Source organism: Choloepus didactylus, chromosome 1 (genome assembly GCF_015220235.1).
Source record: "Choloepus didactylus isolate mChoDid1 chromosome 1, mChoDid1.pri, whole genome shotgun sequence".
NCBI classification, from domain to species: Eukaryota; Metazoa; Chordata; class Mammalia; order Pilosa; family Megalonychidae; genus Choloepus; species Choloepus didactylus.
The window spans coordinates 93,466,742-93,480,095 of record NC_051307.1 but is presented as its reverse complement, the minus strand read 5'-3'; the positions used below and the strand labels follow the sequence as shown (position 1 = coordinate 93,480,095).

General features: G+C 35.9%; 1 protein-coding gene and 1 pseudogene across 1 annotated transcript in view; one reads left to right on the top strand and one right to left on the bottom strand.

The window, feature by feature from the left end:
* LRCH3 (leucine rich repeats and calponin homology domain containing 3) overlaps window positions 1-13,354 on the top strand; it is a 209,431-nt gene that overhangs the window by 20,812 nt on the left and 175,265 nt on the right.
* LOC119534871 lies at window positions 12,439-12,862 on the bottom strand (annotated as a pseudogene).

Genomic DNA, 13,354 nt, shown 5'->3' with positions numbered 1-13,354 from the left:
GAGGGTGGCCCTTGATCACTGAAGCTATATAAATAAGCTGACAAACAGAAGGAACTGAATGCAGCTGTGAGTGACATTTTGAAGAGGAGCTACAGCCAAGAGGGACACTTTGAAGAAAGCACAGAAGCTGCAGATGAGAGACATTTTGAGAATGGCCGTTGAAACCAGACTCTTGCTCTGGAGAAGCTAAGAGAGGATAAATACCCCAAGTGCAACTAAGAGTGGCATTTTGAGGAACTGCAGCCTAAAGAGGAACGTCTTGGGAGAAAGCCATTTTGAAACCAGAACTTTGGAGCAGATGCCAGCCATGTGCCTTCCCAGCTAACAGAGGTTTTCCGGACACCACTGGCCATCCTCCAGTGAAGGTACCCAATTGCTGATGTGTTACCTTGGACACTTGATGGCCTTAAGACTATAACTGTGTGACCAAATAAACCCCCTTTATAAAAGCGAGTCCATTTCTGGTGTTTTGCATTCTGGCAGCATTAGCAAACTAGAACAGGAGGATAGTGCCTAGATTAACAAGCTCTCCAAGTTAATCTAATGCACACTCAAATTTGATAACCACTGTCATGGAATGTAGAAAATTTTGTTGTAATTATATGGTTTATTAATAAAACTTTCCCCAACAAATTCAAACATTGATTAATTTTGAAAATTTACAAACTAAGGAATTTACCTAAATTTAAAGTTTCAGTTTTGGAGGACCAATATTTAAAAATCTTCATGCTTACACTAACTTTGTATTTGGAAGTCTTACTGCATTGCTTGTTGCTGTATGGAAACTATAATACTTTGTTGTATCATTGCTCCCCAGTACTCTTTTTTTTTTTTTTTTTTTTTAAACTGAAAAGCTTCCTTTTACTTTTTTACAAATCATTTGGGGGAGGGGGTGGTATGTAAAGCTTTAATCACAATATAAAATCATTAAAAGTTTTAGTATTTACTTTTTTTTTTAAATTCAGTTTTACTGAAATATATTCACGTACCATACAATCATCCATGGTATACAATCAGCTTTTCACAGTACAATTATACAGTTATGCATTCATCATCACAATCTATTTCTGAACATTTTTTTTACATCAGAAAGAATCAGAATAAAAAAAAGTAAAAAAAGAACACCCAAACCATCCCCCCCATCCTACCCTATTTGTCATTTAGTTTTTGTCCCTGCTTTTCTACCCATCCATCCACACATTTCGTGTTTACTTTAAAAAAAAAATTATAATCATTTTTTTTCTCAGGAAAATAAAGGAGTAAAAATTCCAGGAGATTTGGAGAATGAGGCAGGGAATCTGAGTAAGACTCAGAAAAATAGCCCCTCTCTCCTCTTAATTTAATTTTTGGGCCATCCTATTGTAAAATCTAAAGGAAAGTCCAGTCCAGTTACTTTAAAGAGTGTAAGTGTAGAATAGTTATATAACCTGTTATCCCTATGCATCTTAAGAGTAATATTTAGTAACAGTCTCTGTGTCTAACTTGTTATTTAGGATTCTGAAGAAGTAATTTAATGATGGGGTCTGGTATCTGTATTAATAGTGTCTCTTGCAAAAATCTCTGGTTTTTACTAGGATAATGGAGCTACCTGTTAATCATGTACCTGTTTTCCAGCATTAAAAAAAAATAATTTATAGCATACCAGTAAGTGTGTTATAAAGAAAAGAGCTTGCATATTTATGCATGGGCCTTTAATTCAGAAAGAACTACTTTTGAATTTTAATTCCATCACCTACTAGCTTTATGTGACTCATAGGCAAGTTCTAACCTTCCTAAATAGCAATTTCCTCATATATGCAGTGTCTACTTCACAAAGAGGTTTTGTGAATTAAATGAAATTATGGCTATATAAAGCAGTTAACAAAGGTTCCAGTGCTTATATATGCTCAGCAAATATTAGTTTCCTTTATTTTCTCCTTCTTTACTCTTCCTCTGGTTTCCTCAGTGCCACATTTATTTATGTAGTAAAAAATGTAATGTGTACCTGTTTTAGGAACCTTTCTAGGCATGGATATAACTTTGAAGTATGATTTTCAGATCTAAAATCGATTTCAAGTTATTGGAAAATGATTTGAGTCTGTTAGTCTTATTTTACACTTCATTATGAATTCATAAAATAATATCTAACAGGATTAAGTTGATGTATTAAACTGACATGGTTCTAAATTGACATTTCCCCCTTAATATAGAAGATAAAAATGGTTGACTGATTACTACTGGTGATTTGTCTCATGCTTTCTTAGAGTTTTTTCTTTAAAGTCATTTTGTGTAATGCATGATTTAATTCCTTCCTGAATTATATTTTGAGAGTTTTGTTTTACTTTCAACTTTTTTTTTACCATTTTAAGGATTTATTTTAAAACTTTTAAAGAAACTATTCTAGTTCTTTAGCTTTGTTCTTTGTTATTTAAAGTAAGAAGCTATCAATATTAATTTCATGTTTGGCAGCAAAGTTTCTATCATTATAATGCCTTGTATTTATAAAACACTTTTTTCCCAAAGAACAGAGTTTTCCACTTTTTTCATTAAACAGTTTTAACATTTCATTATTAGGTGACTTTCCCATCATTCTAGCTGAGCATAAGTTACCGACAAAGCAAAACTGGAACCCATGTCTCCAGAGTTCAAGATCTTAGCTAAATTAAATTAAGAGTTGTGAGTTTGATTTAATTTTTCACTTTTCTTATTAAATTCTTCATAGTTTTTCTCATGTTTGAGTTTTGGGAATATGTATCAAAATTTTATCAGCCCACATACATTTTTCAGCATCCCACTCTCTTGGAGTATGTAGAGAACATAACTGAAAAAAATGAAGCCATTTTTCCAAGTCACTTAGTATACATTATTGCTTTTCCTGAGGTAGGTATGCACGCTGATAAAGCATGATTATGTGGTCCTTCTTAGACTCTGCATCCCAGATAGCTTTTTCAGTGAGACTTTTTTTTTTTTTTTGGCAAATTGGCCTTTTACCTAAAAGGAAATATTTTTAAAGAAGAGTGTATAATTGAAAAATCAGGTTTCAACTGCATTTGAAAATAGGCACCCCTAAAGAGAGGGGTGAGGTTCCAAGTTGAAAACAGGTATTAATGACAATTGTCATTTAGAATGGTAAGATCTCTAGCCCTTTTCTTACGTGGCTGATAATTCCTCTCTGAAGGCTGGAGTTTTCTTCTCTGGGGAAACTCACTAGCCTAAAAGAAAAGACTTTGAGTACTAATATTTATAAAACCAACATAAAATAACCAGATCCCTACATTATATCCTACAGGGAAGTCCATCCCATTAACAAGTCTTACCATACATACAGAGCTACCGGAAATTTAGTGCTATGTGTTTTTTTTTAATGCAGTTTTATTGAGATATATTCACATACCGTATAATGCATCCAAAGTATACAAATAGTGGCTCACAATAGCATCATATAGTTGTGCATTCATCACAGTCAATTTTAGAACATTTTCATTACTCCAAAACAATAAAAAATTTTAAAAAAAGTAAATAAAAATAAAAAAGAACACCCAAAACATCCCATACCTCTTATCTCCCCTTAGTATTTATATATTTATATATTTATTTATTTATTTATCCATCTATATTTTATTACTCATCTACCCATACACTAGATCCAGGGAGTGTTAGTCACAAGGCTTTTACAATCACGCAGTCACACGATAAAAGCTATATAGTTATACAGTCATCATCACAAATCAAGGCCACTATGTTATAGTTCAACAGTTTTTAGGTATTTCCTTCTAGCTATTCTAATACACTAGAAACTTAAAGGAATATCTATGTAATGCATAAGAATAACCTCCAGAATGACCTCTTGACTCTATTTGAAATCTCTTAGCTCCTGAAACTTTATTTTGTTTCATTTCTTTTCTCCTTTTTGGTCAAGAAGGCATTCTCAATCCCATGATGCCAGGTCCAGGCTCATCTCTGGGAACCATGTCCCACATTGCCAGGGAGACTTAACACCACTGGGAGTCTTGTCCCATGTACGGGGAAGGATAGTGAGTTAATTTGCCGAGTTGGCTTAGAGATACAGGCCATTTCTGAGCAACCAAAGAGGTTCTCTGCAGGTGACTCTTATGCATAGTTATAAATAGGCTTAGCTTTGCCAAGTTTAATAATTTAATAGTTCCACATTTTCCCCCAGTCCCTCTAGGGAACTTTGCAAATACTTTTTTATTTTCTGCCCAAAATATTCTAGGATATATTGGGGTATTACATTAGCCTGTAGAGTAACAAGGTCTTATTCCCTATTTTAGGTTCCATGTTTAAACAATACATTGCTTAAATAAACTGACCAGACAGGTTAAATTAAATAGTGTGCTACAGAAAATATAAATTTTGTACCAAATAAATCTTGCTTCCTTTGGTCTCATACAGAAGTTGGAGTTTTAAAATATAGTCAATATCATCCTTTATCCTGTATTCTAATTTACCTTGGTCCTAAACAAGTCTGTTTCATTCATTAACTGTAGTCTGATCTCTTTTTCAACTTTAACAGTTGATGTAAAGAGTAATTCTGACTTTCAGAGCTGCAGAACTCTAACTCTGAGTCTCAGGTGCCACACAGGTACCCAAATTTCCAGGAAGCTACCAGGTGATACACAAAGAGTACAGCATCTCAAAATTTAGAAATAACAGTTAAAACTCAGGAATAGATAGATGTGACTGCTGTAAGAGTTTACAAATCTAAGAACCTTTACAATAAGCGTTATTGAACATTCTGTACTCCTTAATCATTGATTGCCCAATTTCTGCTCATCTTCTGTCCTCAGATAACCTATGCTCTTACATTCAATTCTCAGCATTTGCTCATTATAGCTAGTTTGTATTAGTGAGGACTTAAAATATTTGTCCCTTCGTTTTTGGCTTATTTCACTCAACATAGTGCCCTCAAGATTCATTCACCTAATTGCATGCCTTGCGACTTCAGTCTTTCTTGCAGCCGCTCAATAATATCCCATTGTATGTATGCACCACAGTTCCCCACCCCCTGTTCATCCATTGATGTACCCTTAGGCCACTTCCAACTGTTGTAACTCGTGAATAATGCTGCCATAAATATCAGTGAGAAAATGTCTATTTGTGTCCTTGCTTTCAGTTCTTCCAAGTATACACTACATAATGGGGCTGCAGAATCATATGGCAGCCCGATACCCAGGCTCCTGTGGAACCACCACACTGCCCTCCAGAGGGTCTGTACCATTTTACTTTACTACCAACAGTGAATAGGTATATCTCTCTTTCCTCATCTTCTCCAGCACTTGTATCATTCTGCTTATTTTTTTAAGTTTTTTTCACATGTTGTACAATCCATCCTAAGTGAACCATCAGTGGCTCCTGGTATAATCACAGTTATGCAGTCACCACCACAATCTATGTGAGAACATTTCCATTTCTTGCACAAGAAAGAAGAAGAGGGAAAAAAAAATTAAATAAAGAATAATAAAAAAATAAAAAGGAGACACAATCATCACAACAATAAAAGTCCCAAACCCTTCCTTTATATCCCCCCTTTTATTGACATTTAGCTTGGGTATATTGCCTTTGTTACAATTAATGGAAAAATAGTACACTGTTACTGTTAACTATAGACCCTAGTTTGCATTAATTGTATTTTTTCTATATACCATCCCATTTTCAGCACCTTACAATGATGATATTCATTTGTTCTTCCTCATGTAAAAACTTTCTTACATTTGTACATTAAATCACCATCATTTTCCACTCTAGGTTTCACTAAGTTATACAGTCCCAATTTTTATTCTCTGTCTCTCCTTCTGGTGTCATCCATGCCCCTAGACTTCCTCTTCCAACTATACTGACACTCAGCTTTGTTTTTTATACTTACAGTATTGTGCTACCATTAGATACTATTGTGCTATCCATTTCTGGATCTTTACAGACAATCCTGTTGAACATTCTGTACTCTTTGAGCATCAAATGCCCAATCTCCACCCTCTTTCTGTCTTCTGATAACTTGTGTTCTTAACTTTAGCACTGAGTTTGCTCATTATAGTTAGTTCATATTAGTGAGACCATACAATATCTGTCCTTTTGTTTTTAGCTAATTTTGTTCAACATAATGTCCTCAAGGTTCATTCATGCTGTTATATGTGTCATGTCTTTATTCTGTCTTACAGCTGCGTAATACTCCATAGTATGTATATACCACAGTTTGTTAATCCACTTGTCAGTTGATGGACATTTGGGCTGTTTCTATCTTTTGGCAATCCTGAATAATGCCACTGTAAACACTGGTGTAGAGATGTGCATTTGTATCTTTGCCTTCAATTCCTTTGAGTGTGTACCTAATAATGGGATTGCTGGATCATTTGACAGTTCTATATTTAGCTTCCTGAGGAACCTCCAAACTGTTTTCCAGAATGATTTGCACCGTTCTACATTCCAACCAATGATGAATAAGTGTACTTCTTTCTCTACATCCTCTTCAGCACTTGTAGCTTTCTAATTTTTTTTTTTATAATGGCCATTCTAATAGGTGTGAGATGATATCTCATTGTGGTTTTGATTGCATTTCCATAATAGCTAGTGAAGTTGAGCATCTAGTGCTATGTTTTAAAGTATGAAAGGGAAACCAAAACCACTAAATATTTGAAGGTTATCTCTGACATTAAAGACAGAGAAAAATAAACATGACAAAAGAAACCCAGAAAAAAAAAAAGACAGTTTAGGCTGCAACAAAACAAAAAACTTACGAAACTCTAGAATTAATACTCATTGAAGGAGAAAAGAAGATATTGTGGCCAAGAAATATAACAAGGATCTATGAAAAAGAACAGCAGAGCATTTAGAAAGAAAGAACATATGATATAAATAAAAATACTCAACAGAGTAATAAAGGTTGAGGTAATCTGCAAAAAAGTAGAAAAAGGAAATCAGGAGAAAAGAAGATACCAAAGTATAGGAGGATCAACATCTGACTATTAGGGTTCCAGAAAGAAAAAACAGGGAATACAAAGACAGGGGAGGAAATTATCAAAGAAATATATCCTTTATCTTTATTTATGAAGTGTTTCTTGTAGACATCATATAGTTCCATCATGTTTTTACATCCGCTCTTCCAATCTCTGTCTTTTGGTGTATTTAGACTATTTGCATTTTTGTTATTCTCCTTTTTCTAGAACATTTCCCTTGCTGTTTTCTCCCTATGTAATATCTTTTTTTAAAAATTACAGAATATGTATAACATGAAATTTGTCATTTTAACCATTTTAAGTATTAAAAATCATTGGCATTAAGTGCAGTTACAGTGTTGTGTAACCATCACCACTATCTATTTCCAGAACTTTTTCCTCACCCTAAATAAGAATAACTCCCCCATTAATGGGTTATAATAATAACCCATTAAGACTAGCTCTCCATTCCCCTCTTCCCCCAGCTCCTGGTAACCTCTATTCTACTTTCTTTTTCTATGAATATTTTAGATACCACATATAAGTGGAACCATGCAGTATTTGTCATTTTGTATCTGGCTTATTTTATTTATCATAATGTTTTCAAGGTTGATCCATCTTGTAGCATTTATCTATCAGAACTTCATTCCTTTTTGTGGCTGAGTAATATTCCATTGTATGTATATAGCACATTTTGTTTATCCATTTATATGTTGATGGACACCTGGCTTTTTTCCATCTCTTGGTTTTTGTGAATAGTGCTGCTGTGGCATCTGTTGAGTCCCTGTTTAAAATAATTTTTTTTTTTTTTAAATATTTACCTAGTAGGAGTAGAATTGCTGGGTCATGTGGTAATTCTGTTGGGGTATGTGAGGTACTCTTTTAAAGGATATATTTGCTACAGAATTGCTTGAATCCACTGATGACAGTAACTCAGGATTTCAGTATTTCAAAGGGTTTTGCTTAAAGAATAATAAAAAAGATAATAAAAAAATAAAATACCATACAATACAATATAATAATTAGGTCAGACAACAACACTGCTACCAAGAATCCCGTATCCCTCTCTTATACCCCTCTCTCATACACATTTAGCTTTAGTATATTGCCTTTGTTACATTTAATGGAAGCATATTACAATATTACTGTTAACCATAGACTCCAGTTATCTTTGATTTTATTTTTTCCCAAATATCATCCCTTTTTCAACACTTTGCAGGTTGACATTCATTTGTTCTCCCACATGTAAAAACATTTTTATATTTGTACATTTAGTCACAGTCACTGACTCTAGTTTTCACTAAGTTATACAGTCCCAGTCGTTACTGTCTATTTTTACTTCTGGTGCCTTACATGCCCCTAGCCCTCCTCTTTCAGATTTACTCACAGACGTCTTTGGTCAGTGTACTTATAATATGGTGCTACCATCACACAGTATTACTCTATCCATTTCTGGATCTATACAGTAATCAATCCTGTTGAACAGTCTATGCTCCTTCAGCATCAAATGCCCGATCTCTACCCTCTTTCTATCTCCCGATAACCTGTGTTCTCAGCTTTAACTCTCAAAGTTTGCTCATTAATGTTAGTTCATATTAGTGAGACCATACAGTATTTGTCCTTTTGTTTCTGGATAACTTTGCTTAATATAGTAGTAATGAATATGTTCAAGTGCTGATTGTGGTGATGAATGCACAGTTATATGATGATACTGTGAACAACTGAGTGTACGCTGTGGATGAGTGTGTGGTATGTGAATGTATCTCTATAAAATTGTAGGAAAAATATAAATAGGGAAAAAAGTGCTGGAGAAAACATGGAGAGAGGGATGTACCTATTTACTGTTGATGGGGAAGTAGAATGGTATAACCTATCTGGAGGACAATGTAGTGATTCCAAAAGAAGCTAAATATGTGGGTGCCATAAGGTCCTCCTACCTCATTATGGGATATATACTTGGAAAATCTGAGAGCAGGGACATGAATGGACATTTGCTCACTGGTGTTTATGGAGGCAGTATTCATGATTTGCAATGGGTGGAGGTGTCCTAAGGGTGCATCGCCTGATAAAACAGAATGGTGAAATGTGTATGCATGCAATGGAATATTGAGCAACTGCGAGAAGGAATGAAGCTGTGAGACACACAATGAGATGAAGGGATCCTGTGGATAGCATTTTGAGTGAAGTAGCCCAGAAACGAAAAGACAGACATGATGCCTCACCAATGTGAACTAACTACAACATATAAACTCTCAGAATTGAATCTTAGAGCACAGCTTATCAGGGGAATGCTTATTGTAATGGTCCCTAGATTGTGAGCTCTTAGAGCAGTCACATCTATTCCTGAACTGTAATGGCTGTCTCCAGATTCTCAGATGCCGATCTCTTTGTGTATAACCTGGCCAGTCTCGGGAACTTTGGGTGTCTGTATGACACCTGAAGCTCAGAGCTAGAGCTCGGCAGCTATGAATGTCAGTATTACCCAGTACAGCAACTGTAAAAAAGCTGAAAAAGAGTCCAGACTTCAATTAGAAAAATGAATGAAGCAGATCTGGTTAGGACTAAGGCAAATCAGGCCAAAGGGTAAAGGACAATATTGACTGTTTTAAAATTTGAACTTCTGCATGAGACCAAGGGAAGAGATGTTTATTTGGTGCAGGATATATATCTTCTACAGCACAATAAATAATTTAACTTGTATAGTCAGTTTATTCAAACATCATGATTACATGGAACTTTGAATAGGAAGTGAGATCTGGTAGGTTTGTACAGATTAGTGTGAAATACCGATACATCCCAAAGTAATTTGGGCAGAGAATAAAAATGTGTTTGCAAAGCTGCCCTGAGGGAAAATGAGGATATATTAAATTTCCCCACCTGGGGAATTACTGATATTCTCACAAGCACTGGGAACTACCAATGTAGTAGGCCAAGCCCTTGATTTTGGGGCTTACCCTTATGAAGCTTGTTACTGCTAAGGAGAGGATAAGACTACATATAATTGTGCCTAAGAGTTTCCCCCAGAGAACCTCTGTTGTTGCTCAGATGTGGCCCCTCTCTCTCTCTAAGCCTACTTGGCAGGTAAACTCACTGCTCTTCCCCCTACACATAGACTTGACTCCCAGGGTTGTAAATCTCCCTGGCAACCTAGTATTTGACTCCAGGGGATGAGCCTGGACCTGGCATCGGGGGTTTGAAAAAATCTTCTTGACCAAAAGGGGGAAGCAAAATGAAACAAAATAAAGTTTCAGTGGCTGAGAGATTTCAAATGGAGTGGAGAGGGCATTCTTATGCACTATATAGATATCCGTTTTTAGGTTTTAGTGTATTGGAATAACTAGGAGGAAATACCTGAAACTGTTGAACTACAACCCAGTAGCCTTGATTCTTGAAGACAATTGCATAACTATGTGTTTACGTGGTGTGATGGTGTGATTGTGAAAACCTTGTGGCTCCCACTCCCTTTATCTGGTGTATGGATGGCTGAGTAGAAAAATGGGGACAAAAACTAAGTGAAAAATAGGGTGGTTTGGGGGAGATGGAATGATTTGGGTGTTCTTTTTTACTTTTATTTTTTATTTTTTTTTATTATTTTTGCTGCTAGGAAAATGTTCAAAAATTGATTGGGGTGATGAATGCACAACTGTATGATGGTACTGTGAACAGTTGATTTTACACCATGGATGGTTGTATCGTATGTGAAAATATCTCAATAAAACTGAATTTTTTTAAAAAAAGGATCATATGGCTTTAAAATTTAGAAGAACCTGAGTATCAATCCTGGATCTTCTCTCTTGTAATTGGATGAGACTCTAGGTCAGTTTCCTATCAATGAAATGTAGATAATGATACAGACCTCGAATGACAGTAACAAAGACTTAATTAAATGAGACAGTGTAGATGAAGGGCCTGGCATATGGCAGGTGCTGAGTGACTATCATTATTGCAGCAGCTCAGATAGACTCAATAGATTGAATAAAACCTGTCCTATCAAGCAAACTTTAGGTAATGCCTTTTAGAGACACATTTAGTATAGAAATTAGATGTTGGGCTCTGCCTAGCAGGCCTATTATCCCATCACAGCCGCAGGATTGGGTAGGAGAAAGCCTGCTCACAGTTACTCTAGAGCTGACCTGCAGCTATAACTGTCAAAGAGAGGTTCAGATGCCCTCCACCCATGGGCGCTGATACTCCGCAAAGCTGTCTTCTTGAGCAGCAAGGAGGCCCAGCAGCACATTTGTATTCCGGGCACACTGCTGACAACCCTGCACCACTGCTAGGCCAGAGTGAGACAGCCCACATCCTGCCCACAGTGGGAGGCAATGGGATGTCTCAACAATGGCCATCTTGCCTGCCTTTCAAGTACTGTAATCCTGCGAGGATTTCTTCAATATTTCTTTGCTGGCAGATTGTTACGTTGAATTGAAGTCATCATTTGCTTCCCCAGGAGAGAATTTCTGAATACAGTCAAGCCCAGGATTGTCATCCATCTACAAATCTCGGCAGCAAGTTGATGTCTCTGAGACATAAGACAAAGAGCATCCAGTCTCACCTGGCAGCCATGCTTATGACCAATCTTCTTTTCTAATCATGATTGCCTCATGTACTCAATGGAGAAAACTTAGAAGGTTAAAAAAATATATCAAAACAACAACAAAATTACCCAAATGCCACACCCCAACAAAAGCTACCTAAATTAGCATTTTGACATTTCCTTCCAGACTTTTTCCTATAAAATTCTTATGCTGTTGCAGTCATGCTATTAATGCACCTAAACTTATATCAGAATTTCCTAATATCATTAAAAGTTTTGAAAATATTGTTTACAGTGGCGAAATCGTTGCATCACATGGATATAATGTGCTTGACCAGACTACTATTATTGGAAGTTTAAATTATTTTAATTTTTATTATCATAAATAATTTTGTAGTAATAAATATCTTTGTGCAAGCAAAAAAAAAAAAAAGAAACGGGGATGGGGGTTGCTTGCTGCTTTATTTTTACAGAGCTTCAACATTCAAAAAGTATTTAATAATGCCAGCACCCAGCATGTCTAGAAGAGGTTAGAAAAAGTTAGAATCTGTAGAACTAGATGTCTGAAAATAGAAGAAATGAACATTTAAAAATTCCTCATTTGGACAGGTCCTGAGTTGAAATCACATTCATCTGCAAAAAGAACTGTTTTAGGTTAGAAATGCTGTATTTTATAACTACAGATCTTGATGTTGGACTTGACTGGTGAGAATTTCTAGGCACTGAATGAATGACAGGACAGATGCCATTCAGTTGGTCAATTCTGGCATGTGTCCTACCAGACTTGTGTAGTTTTATAAATATTATTTAAACCCAAAACTCCTGGTTCTCTATAACCAATTGTCTTAATCTGTTTCCTAAAACTTTCAAAAACAAATAAATAAAAGCTTCCCTTGTAAGATCACACATTTAAGTATTTGTTTCTTGTGGACAGATACAGAGAAGCCAAATATGGATGTGAATAAACAATTTGGTGATAAAGCTGTGAATCTCTGGATGGCTATGGAAACCGAGAAGAGTCCCTTGCTGGCTCTGTACTTGCTGTGCTCCAGAGGTGGACATCCAGGGCAACATCAGCCTGAAGAGAGTGGGAACCCCAGCAGCTGCTTGATGGTTTTAAATTGCTACTCATCTGCCTCCATCTTTTCTACCAACCCAGCTAGTTTTTCCATCTGAGTACCCTGCTGATCATGTTTCACCTGTTTGTATAGACACCACTTGATAGCTGAAAACAGATTCACAGAGCAATCTCTCAGAGCCATCTTATAACATCTTTCCACCTCCTTTGGGTGAAAAGGGCTTTCTATGGTGGGGCAAGGTTTGAGAAACTGAAACCAGATCCGGTGACAGAACGTCTAATGACCTTACCAGCTGAGGAGGATGATGAAGGGACAGCCATTTCCTCTTGAGTAGAATTCTCACTTCATTGCTTTGTGACTCTGGTCAAATCACTTAACCTCTCTCTTCTCAGCTGCCTCATCGCAGCTGCTTTGGCACTTTACTCTAGAGCCCTGCCCTGATAGCCATCCAGTGGTAATTCTATTTTTTTAATGCATTTTTTTTTTTAAGAATTTTAACCTATATAACAGTGATAACTTTCAAAGTATGATTTAACAAGTAGGTAGCAAATTCCAAAGAATGTCATGGGTAACAGTTCCACAACTTCAGCTATTTCCATTATTGCAAAATGTAACATACTTACAGAAAGGTGTTAATTTTTGATGTACAGCTCAACAAGTGGTTATGTAGGTAATTTCAAAAATTTTTATGGGTTACAGTTCCGCAGTTTCAATTTTTCCTTTTTATGCAAATAGAGTATATACAGAAAGATGGAGACTTTCAAAGCACAATTCAACAGGTAGCTATAGAACAACTGTTCAAAGAATGTTAT